This window comes from Stegostoma tigrinum, chromosome 7, assembly GCF_030684315.1.
Source record: "Stegostoma tigrinum isolate sSteTig4 chromosome 7, sSteTig4.hap1, whole genome shotgun sequence".
Classification (NCBI taxonomy): Eukaryota; Metazoa; Chordata; class Chondrichthyes; order Orectolobiformes; family Stegostomatidae; genus Stegostoma; species Stegostoma tigrinum.
In genome coordinates this window covers 70,231,114-70,248,802 of record NC_081360.1, presented here as the reverse complement: position 1 = coordinate 70,248,802, position 17,689 = coordinate 70,231,114, and the positions used below count along the sequence as shown (strand labels likewise).

At 39.9% G+C, this 17,689-nt stretch overlaps 1 protein-coding gene across 1 annotated transcript in view; it reads left to right on the top strand.

The window, feature by feature from the left end:
* LOC125453891 (inactive dipeptidyl peptidase 10-like) overlaps positions 1 to 17,689 on the top strand; it is a 1,598,661-nt gene that overhangs the window by 37,976 nt on the left and 1,542,996 nt on the right. The gene's annotated exons all lie outside the window — the stretch shown is intronic.

Here is a 17,689-nt window from a genome sequence, read left to right as displayed (position 1 = left end):
GAGAGGGCAGACTGTCTAGTTGGAATCATACCCAGCACATAGGAAGCTCAGTCATCTCAGCTCCGGACATCTCTACAGTAATTCCTCAAGGTAGTGCCCTAGCCTTAACTAATTTCAGTTGTTTTATCAATGACTTTCCATCTATCATTAGGTCAGAGTGGTGATATTCACTGTTGACTGCACAGTGTTCAGAACAATTCTCGACTCTTCAGATACTGAAGCAGTCCATGTTCAACTGCAACAAAATCTACACAATATTCTGGCTTTGGCTGGCAAGTGGCAATTAACACTTCCACCTCTCAAATGCCGGGCTATTACATTCACCAATAAGAAACAATCTAAACACTACCCCTTGACATTCAATGGCGTTACCATGACTGAATCCCCCATTATCAACATTCTGGAGGTTAACATTGACCAGAAATTCAACTGGATCTGCCACATAAACACATTGTTTGCAAGAAGAGGCCAGAGTTTAGGAATATTGTGGTGAGTAACTCATCTCCTGACTCGAAAAACCTGACCATCATCTACAAGGCACAATTCAGGAGCTATCTGGAATAATCTCCATTTGCCTGGATGGCTGCAGCTCCAACAACATCCAAGAAGCTAGAAACCATCCAGGTCAAAACAGCCTCCTTGATTGGCACCACACCTTCCACCACTGATGATCAGTAGCAGCAGTGTGTACTATCTGCAAGGTACACTGTAGAAATTCAATGATCCTCAGATAGCACCTTCCAAACCCACAAAAACTTCCAACCGGAAGGCAAGAGCAACTGGTAGATGGGAACACCACTAACTGCAATTTACCCTCCAAACTTCCACTGCTGTTCTGACTTGGGAAAATATTGTCATTCCTTCATTGTCACTGGGTCAAAATCCTGGAATTCCCTCCCTAAGACAATGTGGGTCAAAGCCACTGATTCAAGAATGCAACTCACACCACCTCCTCAAGGGCAGTAAATGTGACAGACAATAAATGCTGGCCAGCCAATGGCACCCACATCATACAAATGGATTTTTAAAAAAGTTGGAGTCTATTTATTTGTAAGGACCGACGATTCTTGACAAATACAGAGACCTATTTATAATAGCTATCAACCTGAGTTTAAATGGAAGGTATATTGAGATGTTTGCATTTTTAAAAAATCTTAATTTTCTGATGTCTTCGGGAATAATGACCTTCATTCCCAGTGCACTTACACAGTGAGGTATAACCAGGTAGAAAGTCGACTTCCTATTTTATAAATACATTACTTTGATATTTTAATTTGGGACTTTTGCAGGATTTAAAGTAAAAATAGGATGGCATAGGCCAAAGACTGAAGCAATGAAAATGAATTGCCTTAATAGAAATTAGTTTTTGTAATGATTAAACAAAAAGCTATCTTGCCTGTCATCATTAATTGCGGTATTGTTGTATTTTATTCTTGCTGAAGTTTATGAAATGACAGTAATGCAAAATGCTAACACTGTGAAAGACAAAGCTGCTACTGTAATATATTTGATAAATGTGAAAAATATTATTCAATAATTCAGGCTCAGAGGTGAACAGATAAAATGCTCTCTGTAATTCTGGAAAGACTGCAAAGTCATTTGCATAAGGCTTCAGAAAGCTTTGGTTTGTCTTTCTTTGAGAATGTAAATTAATATTTGCTTTACATCTGTGCATATCATCTATTTGGAACTGGTTCTTTTTTTTTAAACTGTTGCATTGCTCAATGTATGCATATTAAGGCCCCTTTGAACTCAGATGTTCCACAATATACTTTTGAGAAATTAAGACAATTTGCTCACATCCACTGGATCTTGGTGTCAACTACCGCACATATATGATACATAAATTGCCTGTTTTATGCTCACCATACTGGAGAAAATGATATTTACTCCAGAACAAGCTAATTTCATGACATTGAAGACAATAGACATTTAATACTTCAGCTAGACATAGCAGCTGTGTAGATGGCATGTCTTCTATTAATGGGATACAGATCTCATATGATGCATAAAAAGAGTCACAAAATTTTAATATCATAACATTTTATCTTGATGTAACTCATAGGAACCCTCAAAATAGAAATGGTATTAAAAACTATTCTTCCTACGTGAAGCGCTGTTGTAAGGATGGAAATGTATTTTCTTGAAGCATCTGCAGAATGTTACTTTTAAAGATGAAGTATATTTGTGATCTTCTTTTTATAGGCGAGCTCATTCCAGTTTTCCCACTGTTAACAGGCATGAAAAGTCCACGTCTGAAGATTCTGACATTTGGATATTTGTGTAAAGATGCAATTGCCAGTAACTACCTGCATGACCGAACAGATTATAAATGAATTTTGTACACATAAACATGTTGCTGGTGTAGATGGCAAAGCGCCAGAGAGCAACACAACTTCCTTAAAAAAAAATCTATTAAAGAATGAAGAAGTGCTGTACTTGACTCATATAGCAGGCTTCTCTGGGGCAGGGAGATATCATATAAAACAAATGCAGAATTCTCCAGTGTAGCTCTCTTTTACAGGTTGACAGATTGACAGGAAGCATGAACAAAATTTCTGTAATTATCATGAATCTTTATGTATGCAAATAAATAAACTCCAGCTACAGGTCAGTAATTGTGAACTGCTGATATATAATGCTACTCATTAAAACTCTAACTCCCTTACACAGAAGCAGATGGTAAATAAAGCATGGATGTTATATAGAGACAAAAATACTGGAAAGGCTGTCTAGCAGTCCCTGTTTGCTGAGATGGTTATTTTGTTGATCTAATGCTGTTTCTGAGCTTCCATATCAAGAGGCTTTCTTTTTTTTGCAGGAGGCACAGGGTGACTGGTTCACACTTATAGAAGTTTGTGACTTTTCATTTAAAATTCAAAGCTACTGAAGCAAAAATAAACTTGTTTCACGCTTAAAGCAGTTTTTATTGCAGATAAGAATACGTAAGGATAGTCAAGTCCCCTAGGCCAGATAACATATAGCCAAGACTTCTGTGGTGAACGAGAGAAGAGATTGTTACCCCTTTGGCAATGATCTTTGCGTACTCATTGTCCACTGGAGTAGTGCCAGAAGGTTGGAGGATGGCAAATGTCATTCCCTTGTTCCAGAAAGGGAATAGGGATAATCCTGGGAATTACAAACCGGTCAGTCTTACTGCTGTGGTTGGCAAATTATTGGAGAGGATTCTGAGAGACAGTATTTATGATTATTTGGAAAAGCACAGTTTGATTAGAAATAGTTGGCATGGCTTTGTGAGGGGCAGATCATGCCTCACAAATCTTATTGAATTTTTTGAGGATGTGACAAAACAATTTGATGAAGGCAGAGCAGTCAATGTGGTGTATGTGGAGTTTAGCAAGGCATTCGATAAGTTCAACATGGTAGGCTCATTCAGAAAGTAAGGAGGCACGGGATTCAGGGAAATTTAGCTGTCTGGTTGCAAAACTGATCATTCAAAGAAAGTCAGTGTTGTAGTAGATGCCTGGAGTTTGGTGACCAGTGGTGCTCCACAGGGATCAGTTCTTGGACCTCTGCTTATTGAGGTTTTTATAAATGACTTGGATGAGGAAGCCGAAGGGTGAGTTAGCAAGTTTGTTGATGACACGAAGGTTGGTGGAGTTGTGGAACGTGTGGAGGGCTGTTGTGGGTTGCAATGGGACATTGGTAGGATGTAGAGCTTGGCAGAGAAGTGACAGATAGAATTCGACCCAGAAAAATGTGAAGTGATCCATTTTGGTGTGGAGTAACGGAGGAATCTTGAGGTCCATGTCCATAGACCCCTCAAAGTTACAACCCAAGTTGACTGGGTTGTAAAAAAGGCACATGGTGTGTTCCAGGGATGAGTGTCAGGGCTAGGGAAGTGGTGTCTGCCGTGGACCTCATGCGCCAGTGGGCAAATTGCAAGGAATTGAGGCAGGCTAGGATGCTAGAGTTGATGTGAACCATGACTAAGCTTCATTATTAGGGAGGTTACAGCCATTAGACATTGTTGTAAGTAGTGGGATGAAGGTGGTCAGGTACTTGTTGCCAGCTCATTTTGACACGCCCTTGGCTCCAGCTCATCTGCAAACCATTTACTATTGCTTGAACCAGCAACTGCGTAAACAGTAGTTACAATGAGTATCACATTTGAACAAAATGCAGCAATATCATAACCAGTAGAAACTGCATTTTTTGCACTTCAGTCCGTATTTTAAAATACAGGAAATAAAGAAAAGCAACAGTCTTTGCATAGTATCGTTCTGAAGAGATTCACTTCCATCATGTCAGATCAGATGGGCCGATGGGCCAAAAAGTGGCAGATGGAGTTTAATTTAGATAACTGCAGTTTGGACAGGTAAATAAGGGTAGGACCTATACACTTAATAGTAAGTTCCTGGGGATTGTTGCTGACCAAAGAGACCATGGAGACCTTGGCGGAAGTGTCAGAGAATGATGCGTTGTATCCAGAAGTTGGTGGCGTGGTATGTGAGAACGAGGGGGATCCTCTGGGGGCTGTTGTGGCGGGGGTGGGGTGTGAGTGATGTGTTGTGGGAAATGCGGGAGATGCAGTCAAGGGTGTTCTCGACCACTGCGGGGGGAAAGTTGCGGACCTTGAAGAATGTGTACATTTGGGATGTGCAGGAGTGGAATGCCTCATCCTAGGAGCTGATGCGGCGGAGGCAGAGGAATTGGGAATAGTGGATGGAATTTTTGCAGGAGGGTGGGTGGGAGGAGGTGTGATCTAGGTAGCTGTGGGAGTCAGTGGGCTTGAAATGGACATCAGTTTCTAGCTGGTTACCTGAGATGGAGACTGAGAGGTCCATGAAGGTGAGGGATGTGTTGGAGATGGCCCAGGTGAACTTGAGGTTGGGGTGGAAGGTGTTGGTGAAGTGGATGAACTGTTCGAGCTCCTCCGGGGAGCTAGAGGCGGCGCCTAAACAGTCATCAATGTAACGGAGGAAGGGGTGGCGTTTAGGGCCTGTGTAGGTGCTGAAGAGAGACTGTTCCAAGTAACCTACAAAGAGGCAGGCATAGCTGGTGCCCATGCGGGTACCCATGGCCGCCCCATTTGTCTGTAGGAAGTGGGAGGAATAAAAAGAGAAGTTGTTGAGGGTAAGGACGAGTTTGGCGAGGCGGATGAGGGTGTTGGTGGAGGGGGATTGGTCGAGGATGTGGGACAGGAAGATGCGGAGGGCCTTGAGGCCATCTGCATGAGGAATACAGGTGTATAGGGACTGGACGTCCATGGTGAAAATGAAGTATTGTGGGCCAGGGAATTGGAAGTCCTGGAGGAGGTGGAGGGTGTGGGTGGTGTCACGGATGTAGGTAGGAGGTTCCTGGACCAACACATCATTCTCCGACGCTTCCACCATCTACAATCCATCCCCACCACCCAAGACATTTTTCCATCCCCACCCTTGTCTGCCTCCCGGAGAGTCCACTCTCTCCACGACTCCCTTGTTCATTCCACACACCCCTCCAACCCCACCACACCCGGCACCTTCCCCTGCAACCTCAGGAAGTGCTACACTTGCCCCCACACCTCCTCCCTCACCCCCATCCCAGGCCCCAAGGTGACCTTTCATATTAAGCAGATGTTAACCTGCACATCTGCTAATGTGATATATTGTATCCATTGTACCCGGTGTAGCTTCCTCTACATTGGGGAAACCAAGCGGAGGCTTGGGAACTGCTTTCCAGAACACCTCCGCTCGGTTCACAATAAACAACTGCACCTCCCAGTCGCAAAGCATTTTAATTCCCCTTCCCATTCCTCAGCGACATGTCCATCATGGGCCTCCTGCAGTGCCACAAGAATGCCACCCAAAGGTTGCAGGAACAGCAACTCATATTCTGCTTGGGAACCCTGCAGCCCAATGGTGTCAATGTGGACTTCACAAACTTCAAAATCTCCCCATCCCCCACCGCATCCCACAACCAGCCCAGCCTGTCTCTGCTTCCCTAACCTGTTCTTCCTCTCACCCATCCTTTCCTCCCATCTCAAGCCGCACCTCCATTTCCTACTTACCACCTCATCCCGCCTCCTTGACCTGTCCGTCTTCCCTGGACTGACCTATCCCCTCCCTACCTCCTCACCTATGCTCTCCTCTCTACCTATCTCCTTTTCTCTCCATCTTCGGTCTGCCTCCCCCTCTCTCCCTATATATTCCAGTTCCCTCTCCCCATCCCCTTCTCTGATGAAGGGTCTAGGCCTGAAACGTCAGCTTTTGTGCTCCTGAGATGCTGCTTGGCCTGCTGTGTTCATCCAGCTCCACACTTTGTTATCTTGGATTCTCCAGCATCTGCAGTTCCCATTAACACTAAAATTACATCTAATTGTTTTGATGGCCTCAGATCAATCCTATTATAAGAAAATTTACAGGTCATCAGGGATATAAAAGAAGAGTGTTTTTGAAAATCAATGTGAGAGTGAACTGCTATTTTAAGAGTAAATAGCTGGCTCTCTCAGAAATCTCCAATCTATCTGAGAAAGTGCCATCTACTCATAAATATAACACAACATTCCGAGCTAAGATTCCTGATAGAACAATTCACAGAGGAAGCATTCCTGATAGAAGGATCAGTAGAGAAGGAAAACAATTCTCTGGAAGACTTAACCTGCCTGTATGTTTAAGCGTCTAAGCTTTGGTTTACTTTTATTATTGCTTGGGAATTTCTAAGTGGGATTTGTATTTATTGGAACAGTTTCCAATTAGAATTTTATTCTGTGTGGGAATAGTCAGTCGTTGAGGGGAAGTTATTCAAATTGTTATTAGTTCTATTATTTTGTTCACTGTTATTTGTTGCTTACAAAGTGAATATCAGGAATTTTCTTTCATTTAACCATTCCTTTTTGACAGATTAGGCGAGGTGGGGCAAACTTTTCTGGCTCTTTGGATTTAAATATTATAAGGTGACCTCAACTCCCGCTGTAACAGCTTGTGTTTCAATTTTACTTATCAGCGGATTTTGACCTCTCATTCCTAACAATAGTTATATGAAATTGGAGCCACAGGTAGGCGAGATATTGAAGAAAGCATTCAGAATGCTTGGTCAGTGCTTTGATTATAGGAAAGGGAATGCCAAGTTGAGGCTGTACAATGCATTGGTTCAGCCAGTTTTGGAATATTGCATGCAATTCTGGTCTCCCTGGTATGGGAAGGATGTTGTGAAACTTGAAAGTGTTCAAAGTAGATATACAAGGATTTTGACAGGATTGGAGGGTTTGAGCTGTTGGGAGAGGTTGAATAGACTGGGGTTATTTTCCCTGGACTATCAGAGGCTGTTGGGTGACCTTATAGAGGTTCATAAAGTCATGAAGTGCATGGAAAGTATGAAGGGCCAAGGTCTTTTCCCCACAGTGGGGCAGTCCAAAAGTAGTGGGCATAGGTTTAAGGTGAAAGGGGAAAGATTTAAAAGGGACCTAAGGGGCAACTTTTTCAGGCAGAGGATTGTGCGTGTATGGAATAAGCTGCCAGTGGAAGAGGTGGAGGCTGGTACGATTACAATATTTAAAAGGTATCTGAACGGGTATATGAATAGGAAGGGTTTAGAAGGAAATGAGCCAAATGCTGATAAATGAGACTAGATTTGTTTAAGATATCTGATCAGCATGGACGAGTTGAACTGAAGGGTCTGTTACAATGCTGTACAGCTCTATGACTCTATGTCCATCTTGTTTAGAACAATGGGTAAAATGTCATGTGGGTCTTTGACAATTTCCGGGGAGCAGTCATGATTTATTCATCCTGTGCACGTCTCCATGCTGTCTTTATTCTAGCCGAATAATAGGTTAGCGACTGAGCTATTTGCCATGTTCTTCGATATTGTCCTTTTCCATAACTTTTACTCTGCCCTTTTCATATTGGGCAGTGACTTTCCTCCATAAATGGGGGAAAAGAAATTAAAATACCTCTGCAGTCCCATGCCAGTTGCAATTCTTTAGTCATTGACATACATTTAGTGCAAATCAATGCCGTGATTTTCCTCACAGTGCTATTCAAATACAAATACTTCTTTCTTTCTGTTGTAAAATGAAGTGGAATCACATTCCTTAAAACTGTAACCTTGTCAAAAACTAAGATTATGACAAAACATAAATACATAGCATTTAAAAATGGCAAAATATAAGATTGTCACTTTCGCTAGAAGGAGCATACGCACCCTGATAAAAGAAAATGATCACATGGAGTGATAGTATAGCAAGAATAAAACGACTATGGTTTAAAAGAAATTTGTGAAATTTTGAGACATTATAGCCACTAGTCCCCACTGAGATATCAATAGAGAAGAGATTTTGTTACAAAAATGCAATCAAAGTCTGACAAGTTAGGTACTCAGGTAAAATGGTTCTATATATGAGGCATTTCATCAGGACTACACTTAATGCTGTGAAGATTGCATCAGAAATAATGAAAAATAGGTAAAATGTTGAATTATTTGGTGACAAGGTTATAGGACGTAATTTACTGTATCTGTGCTAGCAAACTGTATATCTTCTTTAATAATCCATTGACAAGCATATTTTTAGATAGCAGCACTTGTGAGTGATGCCATTATTTATAAGGTCAAAAGATCAGTTATATCTACTATACTCATAACTTCCCATGCAAGTGATTATACTCCAAACCATACTATAAATGGTATCAAGTGCAACTATAAAAAATGAAAATCCAGCAGGGTTCTGCATACAATTGATATTGCAAAAAATGATCAAGGGTTTTAACTCAACTTGCCATTATGACTCAGTGTAATAAATTATCAAAATTTAATACAACCTCTGCCTTTGAACCAACGTGATATTGGGGTGCCTAGTTTTAAACATCCCTGGATGTTGCCTGGCCTTATTCCACTCTTGGGCCATTTTCACAACTGAGAAAGGAAATGTGGGGAGTGGAGTGGCTAAACTCCCACATATGCAGTGAGTTGCCAATCCAGCTTGTCAAAGGGCACTTCAGGCAATTAAAAGGAAATCTAGGATTTTCCAGCCACCCTTCTGGCACATGAAGGCATGAGGAACTGGTTTGATTGCCTGGAGGCATCACTTCAGACAGGCTTGAAAGCTCTGCATTGTGGCTATTACAGGCTACACCACTGGAGAGCTCCTCCGCCCTACCCAGCCCCTGCATCAAAATTATTGGCTTGCAAAAGGCATTTTTCAATTGAAAATGTAAGAGGGTTGGGGCGAAGCAGCTTCCATTTTAATGCCTCCCTCACTTATCTGTAGGGGCAGCCTGCTGTACCTTTCAAGCAGGAAGAACTTCAGGAACTGGTCAACCATTCTTAACTGAAGAGAAAGCTTGTCATCAGACCATTAATTGACAGCTCCTGTGAAAATCATGAGTGATTGTTTCCTACAAAATGCTCACATTTAAAACTTGAGGGCAGGGTTCTGGAATGCCAGAGAAACCCTGACCTTCCTCAGCATGTCAAATCATTTCTTGTGGTCAGCACATCTATAGGCGAAACGTAACCTAACATTTAATTTGGGAGAAATTACCAACTGAAATTAAAGTATACCATATTTATCATGATAAGGATCCATGAAAATCTACATTTGACAGGAGCAAATCAAGCTTTAAATCAAGTTAGCATGTTTGGTAATGTCATGCCTGAATGAGTGGAAAAGTCTGAATGCATTGAATTAACTCTTTAAATCTTGCAGTATCCCACTATAAATCCAATGAGTGTCTGATCAGAATGCTGCAGATTGGTCAGAATTAGACATTGGGGTTCAGCCCATGCTGGATGTTCAAAATTGCCTTTAAAACATAACCTGTACTGAGCTACCATTTACAATAGCGCTGATGAATAAGTGTCAGTAAAAGTGCTAGAATCTCCCTTCTAGGAATTCCTACTTTCTTGTTTTCAGTGGCACTTGGCATAGAGCTATAGGTGAGCACATCTATGAGATGAGGCATACAAACCTCCAGAAAGATTTTCCCACAATTCCTGGAGCAGAGCAGGAAAGCCAGCCATTGAATAGTTTAGATAAAAGTAGCATTTGAGAATAAAATGGTTCTGACTAATACTGCCATTCGTGAAATGTAAAAAACAGATAAAATTTTCCTAGAGTGAAGAACATAGAAGCAGAAGAGCAGGAAACCGTGGATCAATTTTTCTTTTGTCTTCTGTTTGATGTCATGTTCAAGATTAGTTCTTAATCCTCTTTCTCAAATATTATGTTAATTAAACCTTAACAGTTTTGCCAAACAATTTATCTTCACCTCATGAAATCATTAAAATCACAAGCATAATATGAGGTATAAGGAAGAAAGCGACATGGGCCATTTCACAAAGAACAGAATGCATGGAGCACAAATCCCAGATGATGTTAATTAATATACACATTGTGCTGATGGAGCCATATTTTGACTACCATGTAGAATTTAAAGTGCCTTGCAATAACAAGAAAAGACAGATATTAAAAGCGGTGCAGAAAATAGCAACTGACTGGTACTTAACTAAAGGGGCAAAATGTTCCTGCTGAAGGCAGGAAGTGAAAATCAGGATTAAATTCAATGCTATGATTCCAGCTTTTTCCCAGCAGTGCTGTTACTATAATTTTCATCTCTTGGAGGCCTCCTTTCCCATAAATATTTGCCCAACTTTTCAAATCAGTAAAACCCCCTCACATTCCTCTCAGCCTCTCACCCCTGCCTTTATCCCTTCTTGATGCCTCAACCAACTTGGCACAACATCGAGGGTCTATACTGTGTTGCAGTGTTCTATTTAACTCTCATTCCCCAGGTTAAATGAACTCCCAAATTCTATACTACAGAATGTAATAGTATTTTGGGAGAATCCATCAACCTCACAATTCTTTTGATTGCTAAATAAGTATACTTGGCACTAGAGATGTGCAATAAATCCTGCCCTAGCCAGCAATGACCGCATCCTATGGAAACATTTGAATAAAAAATTGTGCTCGTGAAGGATTCCAAAAGTTCACACATCTGTCAAAGCTAAGCTGTGGCTGAACTGATCCAAAATGTATGAATGAAAGCTCACACATTTGTCAAAATGTCCAAACTTGGTTAAAAGTTACTGCTTGATCTGCTAACTGTATGGCCTTTCAATACAAATGTTTCAATTTGGGTGCTCCCTGTGTACCTGCAAATTTTCAAGATGCTGCTCACAGACATCCATTTTAAATATCTAAGGACAGAAAAAAGATGGCTAAAGACAAAAAAAACTGCAAATGCTGGAATCCAAGGTAGACAGACAGGAGGCTGGAAGAACACAGCAGACAAGGCAGCATCTGGAGGAAAGATGCTGCCTAACCTGTTGTGTTCTTCCAGACTTCTGTTTGTCTACCAAATACATGGCTAAGTTGATCAGCAAAGAACGAACACGGAGGAAGTATTCAAACTGCTGTGTTCCCACTCGATGATACTGAAAAAATAGACCCCAGAGTGGCATGTGGCTTGCATTTCTGAGCTTTTGTGAAGAAGGGTCCCGACCCAAAACGTCAACTTTCCTGCTCCTCAGATGGTGCCTGGCCAGCTGTGTTCCTCCAGCTCCACACTGTCATATATGTGGCTTGATAGTCTTTTTTTTGCACATTTAGTCAATTAAAGTGGTGGTGCTTTATAGCAGAGGTTTACCCCCGCCTTTGAGAACTAAAATTGAAACCCGAAGAGGAGCACCTTGCCTCATAATCTGTAAAAGGAGTGTGAACAGTGGTGTAAACCTGTCTTTTAGCAATTTCTAGTGGTTAAATAACATAAATCACTGATAGTTTAAAATCAACAAGTATCAATTTACTTATCTAACCCTAACAGGGAACAAATTAACTAAACTATTAACACATCAAATAAATCTCTTCTAACTACTAACTTCCCACATAAAGCAAGAGTCTAATGATTTGCTGTCCGATAAATATAAGACCTACTTTTATAAAAAAATAGAATTTAGCCTCTCAAAATTACAGCCAAGTTACATGTTTTCGGGAATGTTCTGTGCCTTCTCCATCGATCCTTCTGTCAGAATGCTTTCTCCATCGAATCTGCTGTCAGGAATATTAACCAGTTATGCTGTTGGTCCCATTGTTATTTGATAGTACTTCCCCTAAGACATAGAAGAGGCTGTGAGAGCCAGTGATTCTCTCTCAAGAGCTGAGGGCTGTGAGCCTGGCAGATGGCAGTTAACTCTGGAGTCTTTGTCCAACTGCTCCCTTCTTTTTATATCCTTGATGACGTATCAATACTTCTTACAATAGGATTGTCATATGTTGTGAAAACCATCAGATTTAAATTTAATAGGTTTTTAGTATTTATGTGCCTGGTTCAAATTGATTGGCTAAATTCAAAAGCTTGCTGTCTTGGTTAAAAGTTACTGCTTGATCTGCTAACTCTCTGGCCTTTCAATACAAATGTTTCAATTTGGGTGCTCCCTGTGTACTTGCAAATTTTCAAGATGCTGCTCACAGACATCCATTTTAAATATCTAAGGACAGAAAAAAAACATTTTTTATTTAAAAGTACCATGCAGTGCTTCCCACCACCCCCCCCCCCACCCCAGCATTTTACAAACACCAAAATCTAATTTCCAGCTTCCCAATCCACAAGTAACTTAGCCAACTTTGCAACAGTCACTGAAATATGAAGATGCAGATGCTTTTTAATAACTGAGCATAAAAGCATGACACAAAAGAAAGAAACAAACCTATCAAGACTTCTAGAAAGATCTTATCATAAATATTAAAATAAATTTTCATCCTGTTTCATAATATTATCATTTACAGAGACTCAAGTCCAGAGAAATTAAACTACTACCTCATCTCTTTAAGTTTCTACTTAACTGACTATTTGCTCTTCCTGTCTCCTGTAAAGACATTTTTTTATCTTCAAGTCTGTTTACTGAATATTTCACAATTCTGATGGTCTGAACTTCTTTAATTCTAACAACCTGAATATTTCCATTTCAAACTCTCATGGTTTGGAAACCTCAGGAACAAGAAAAATAAAACTATGGCTGCAGTGATTGGCTTCCTCTGACCAGAACAGAAGTGAACAAGCCCCTATTAGGAGAGAAATTAAAAACTTGCTTTTGAACTGAACACGTCAATGCCCTTGATTAAAGCTCTGGTGCTTCCGCACTGAGCTAAGAAGACACTAATGGTTTAATGTGTTCACACTGCCTGTCCTAAATCAAAAGGTATAAACACCTTATTCCATTAACATACTAATGGTTCTCCACTCACTTTAATGGAACTGTTGCATTTAAGTCACTATCCACAATGACTTTCTAAACTTAAAAAAACTCAGCACTAACATACATCCATATGTCACTACTTTTAAAACAAGTCAAATTCCAAAAATAATAATAACATACTTTACACATCTTTCATTTCAAAATAATTAACTTTGGATCTCAAATTGGGCTAGCTTTTCGATATTCTATAAGGGAGAATTAACATGTTATCTAAATGATAATCTAGTCCAATACATCTGAAGACCATTCCAATTTTAGAATGCCATTCATTTACTTGACAGCTTACTAATTATTAGAATTAACAATTAGCAACCACATTATTTAATAGTGACTTAGATTTGACAATCAAAGCACAATCATCACTTACGTTAGTGAGCATTTTATTTTATGATGAATTGTAAAAGAAGCAACAGAATTTTTACGTACCTTTTATACTTTTCTTGATCCCTGGTTCGTACCTTCGTTCTGCAGGTGTGATTCGAAAATCTTCCAAAACATATGGAGCTTGATGAAAATTGCAAAGTTTCTGAAATCAGAGATAATGGGAATTGCAGATGCTGGAGAATTCCAAGACAATAAAATGTGAGGCTGGATGAACACAGCAGGCCAAGCAGCATCTCAGGAGCACAAAAGCTGACGTTTCGGGCCTAGACCCTTCATCAGAGGAGTTTCTGAAATGCCCACTTCTACAATAAGTTATGACTAATTTTAAGTTGCAATCCGTGGAATCCTAACTGCTCATGTTCCTGCTCCACTGAAATTGGCTGAAGAGAATTCCCTCTTTACTGCTCAGCAATCTTTTTGTTTTCTAAAGCCAATTTGATTTCGTCCGAAATGGATCAGCAAAATCCTAGAGAAGTTATCTAGTCCATGATTGTTCTATATTCAGCACCATTTGTGACTCCTCAGATACTGAAGCAGTCCATGTTCACATGTAACAAGATCGAGACAATATTCAGGCTTAGGCTGACAAGTGGCAAGCGACATTTGTGCCTCATAAATGCCATGCAATGACCATCACCAATAAAAGGCAATCTAACCACGGTCCCTTGACTTTCAATGGTGTTACCATCACTGAATCCCCCACTATCAATACCTTGTGGGTTACCATTGACCAGAAACTCAACTGGACTCATCACATTAACGCAGTGGCTACAACAGCAGGCCAGAAGCATGGAATACTTCAGCAAGTAGCTCACCTCCTGACTCCTCAAAGCCTGTCTGCCATCTACAAGGTACAAGTCAGGAGTGTGATGGAATACTCCCCACTTACCTGGATGAGTGCAGCCCCAAAAATCCTCAAGAAGCTTGACACCATCCAGGATAAAACAGCCCACTTGATTGGCACCACATCCACAAGCATTCACTCCTTCCACCATCAACGCTCAATAGCAGCAGCCTGTAATATCTACAAGATGCACTGCAGAAATTCACCAAAGATCCTCAGACAGCATCTTCCAAACTCACGACCACTTCCATCTTTCACAAGGGCATCAGACATATCGGAACACCACCACCAAGTTCCCGTCCAAGTCACTCACCATCCTGACTTGGAAATATATTGCCATTCCTTCAGTGTCGCTGGGTCAAAATCCTGGAATTCTCTTCCTAATAGCATTGTGGGTCAACCCACAGCAGGAGGACTGCAGCTTACCGCCACCTTCTCAAGGGCAACTCGGGATGAGCAAGAAATGGTGGCCAGACAGCGACACCCACATCCCACAAATGATTAGAAAAAAAGTAAAGATTGAAGAAAAACAGGTTTCTACTTTGAAGAGAAAGCTAATGTGAAATGCAATTTAAGTATTGATGATTCTTAAAGAAAGTGAGAAACTCAACTGCAAAAATCTGGTTGAAAAGACAAAGGCCTTGTGCGTAAGCTTAAAAAAGCGTTACACAACAGTTAAGATTTTCTTATTTGAAGTTGCTAATCCTGCAAAATACACTTCACAATAATATTTTAGAAGCATAGAATTGTGGGAAATTTGGAGTGTGAGAAATTTAAGGTGACTTATTTTGGCAAGTGGCTAGATGGATTGAAGAGTTTTCCCAGTCTGTACATGCTTGTGTTTTAAGTGCAGATTGTGATTGATAATCCAGAAGACAGAAGTGCCAAATTACTCAACCTCAATAGCAATCATGTTGGGAAGCGCATTTTCCCAGAGTACTGCACGTGTGGGACATATCCCAATAAATATATTCCATGTCAATTAAAATAAAATCATAACATATATGAAAACACCTGGTTAGTGATAAAATTGACATTTGTGTAAAAGAGAATTATAGGCAAGTATACTTTATGGAATATAATCCTTCCCAAGTTGCTGAGACAATAATTTCATAATCTGTGCAAAGCAGTTTGATTAACGTAGGCAGTTATATATACATAGTTTGGAGCTTTGCTTGATAACTATGATTAGATTTGATTTATTAGCATCATATGTACCTAAACACTGTGAAAAGCTTTGTTTTGTCTACAGCGCAAGCAGAGCATAACATACAAGGACATACAGATCATAGGATTTTTGAACAGAATGAGGTATACAGCTGCACAGGAGATGTACTAAAGCAAGATATTTGATGTTTAAAAGAACAGAATGATTGTAAGAAATGTGAGAATGAGATCTGCTGTAGAGACTTCACAAAGAGTGGGCCTGTGTCAGTGCCAGTTTTTCTGAGAATGGAGTTGTGGGAACAAACCATAAGAAGCTGAAGTGTATATTTGTCCTTTGTTGCAAGAGATCTGGGAAATGGCTAGGTACTGCTGAATGAAAAAAAAGTGTGAATGCATACTGTTCTGTGATACTGGTATCCTTTATTTGAGAAATATATGAGCTGGTTTGCTTGAAAAAAAGGGAATCTTTCATGTTATTAGAAATAATTTGACCTGACAAATATTGGGCTCAAAAATAAAATGGATGTGTGCTGCAATCCATTCACTGATCTTGTGCTATCAAAAATAACTACCAATTCAATGGTTTCTCTGACATTGCTGTTGTAACATCATCTCAAATCCAACAGAAACCCCCTTTCCATATGTTAATAACATTTAATCTGCACCTCTGACAAAGCTATGGCAGTGGAGCAAGGGCAACTCTGAGAAAGTTTGGAGGCAAAGGTTTCTGTAATCATTTAATTCATAACTTCATAATCTAAATATAAATTAAAATCAACCACAATAAAGAGAATGATAAATATTTACAATTAGTTTATTTAATTATATTTGGATAGTTTTCATGTAAAGTGACAATACGCTGTGGAGCTGGAGAAACACAGCAGGCCAGGGAGCATCAGAGAAAAGTTGAAATTTCATCTTGGAGGCTCTTCTTCAGAAAATCTCTCTCATGTGAAGTGATTGTTTTATCTTTAGTGTAATAATAATGTAAGTATGTTATTTAGTGGCTCTTTTAATCAATCTATTTTCTTTAAAAGCCAGCTTTTGCCCTTCATCCACAGTAAGTTTACTTTTTGAAATAAAATTAAATCAGAGTATGATTTCAGTTTTATATTATATTCAAAACTCTTACAGTATTAATGCAACAATATGGCTGGTGATTATGTATAATTAATAAGCTTCTTTTCACAAGTAACAGGCTGATATTTGTGATCAGCATCAATCTGCTGAATATGATTATCACATTATGTTTTTCTTGAATTCATGTGGACATGTTTCTACCAGAAATAGCATATTCATTACCATGAATTTAATTTCTTTAAGTTAACATTTCAAAAGACTTTTTGTGGTAGATTTTGAACAGCTTTTTATTTATTGAAGGCCATTGTTATATTACAAAAGTATAGAACCACAGAATTGTCACCATGCAGAAGAAAGCCATTCAGCCCATCATTTCTCTCTGAGGATCTGCAAGATGAGCATCATGGCTTATTGCTGTTTTCCCACCATTTTTTGTAACCCTGCACATTAGTTCACTTAAATCATGTTCTAATGTCCTCTTGAATGCCTTTACTAAACCTCTCTCCTGCACATTTCTAACCAGTTTGTTCCAAGTCCAAACTATTTGCTGCATGAAGAGAGATAATGGGAACTGCAGATGCTGGAAAATCTAAGATAACAAAGTGTGGAGCTGGATGAACACAGCAGGCCAAGCATCATCTTAGGAGCACAAAAGCTGACGTTTCAGGCCTAGACCTTTCTGATGAAGGGTCTAGGCCCAAAACATCAGCTTTTGTGCTCCTAAGATGCTGCTAGGACTGCTGTGTTCATCCAGCTCCACGCTTTGTTATCTTGGATTTGCTGTATGAAAGAGTTTCTTCTCACATCACGTATAACTTCTTTTGCAAATCATTTTCAACCTGTACCCTACTATTCCTGATCCATTTACAAGTGGGAACAGTATCTCCCTGAGTACTCTTCTAGGCCTCTCAGGGCTTAGAAAACTTCAATCAAACCTTTTCTTAGTCAAGGGAAATAATCATACCTTCTGCAATAAGTAACAAGGTGTAAAGCTGAATGAACACAGCAGGCCAA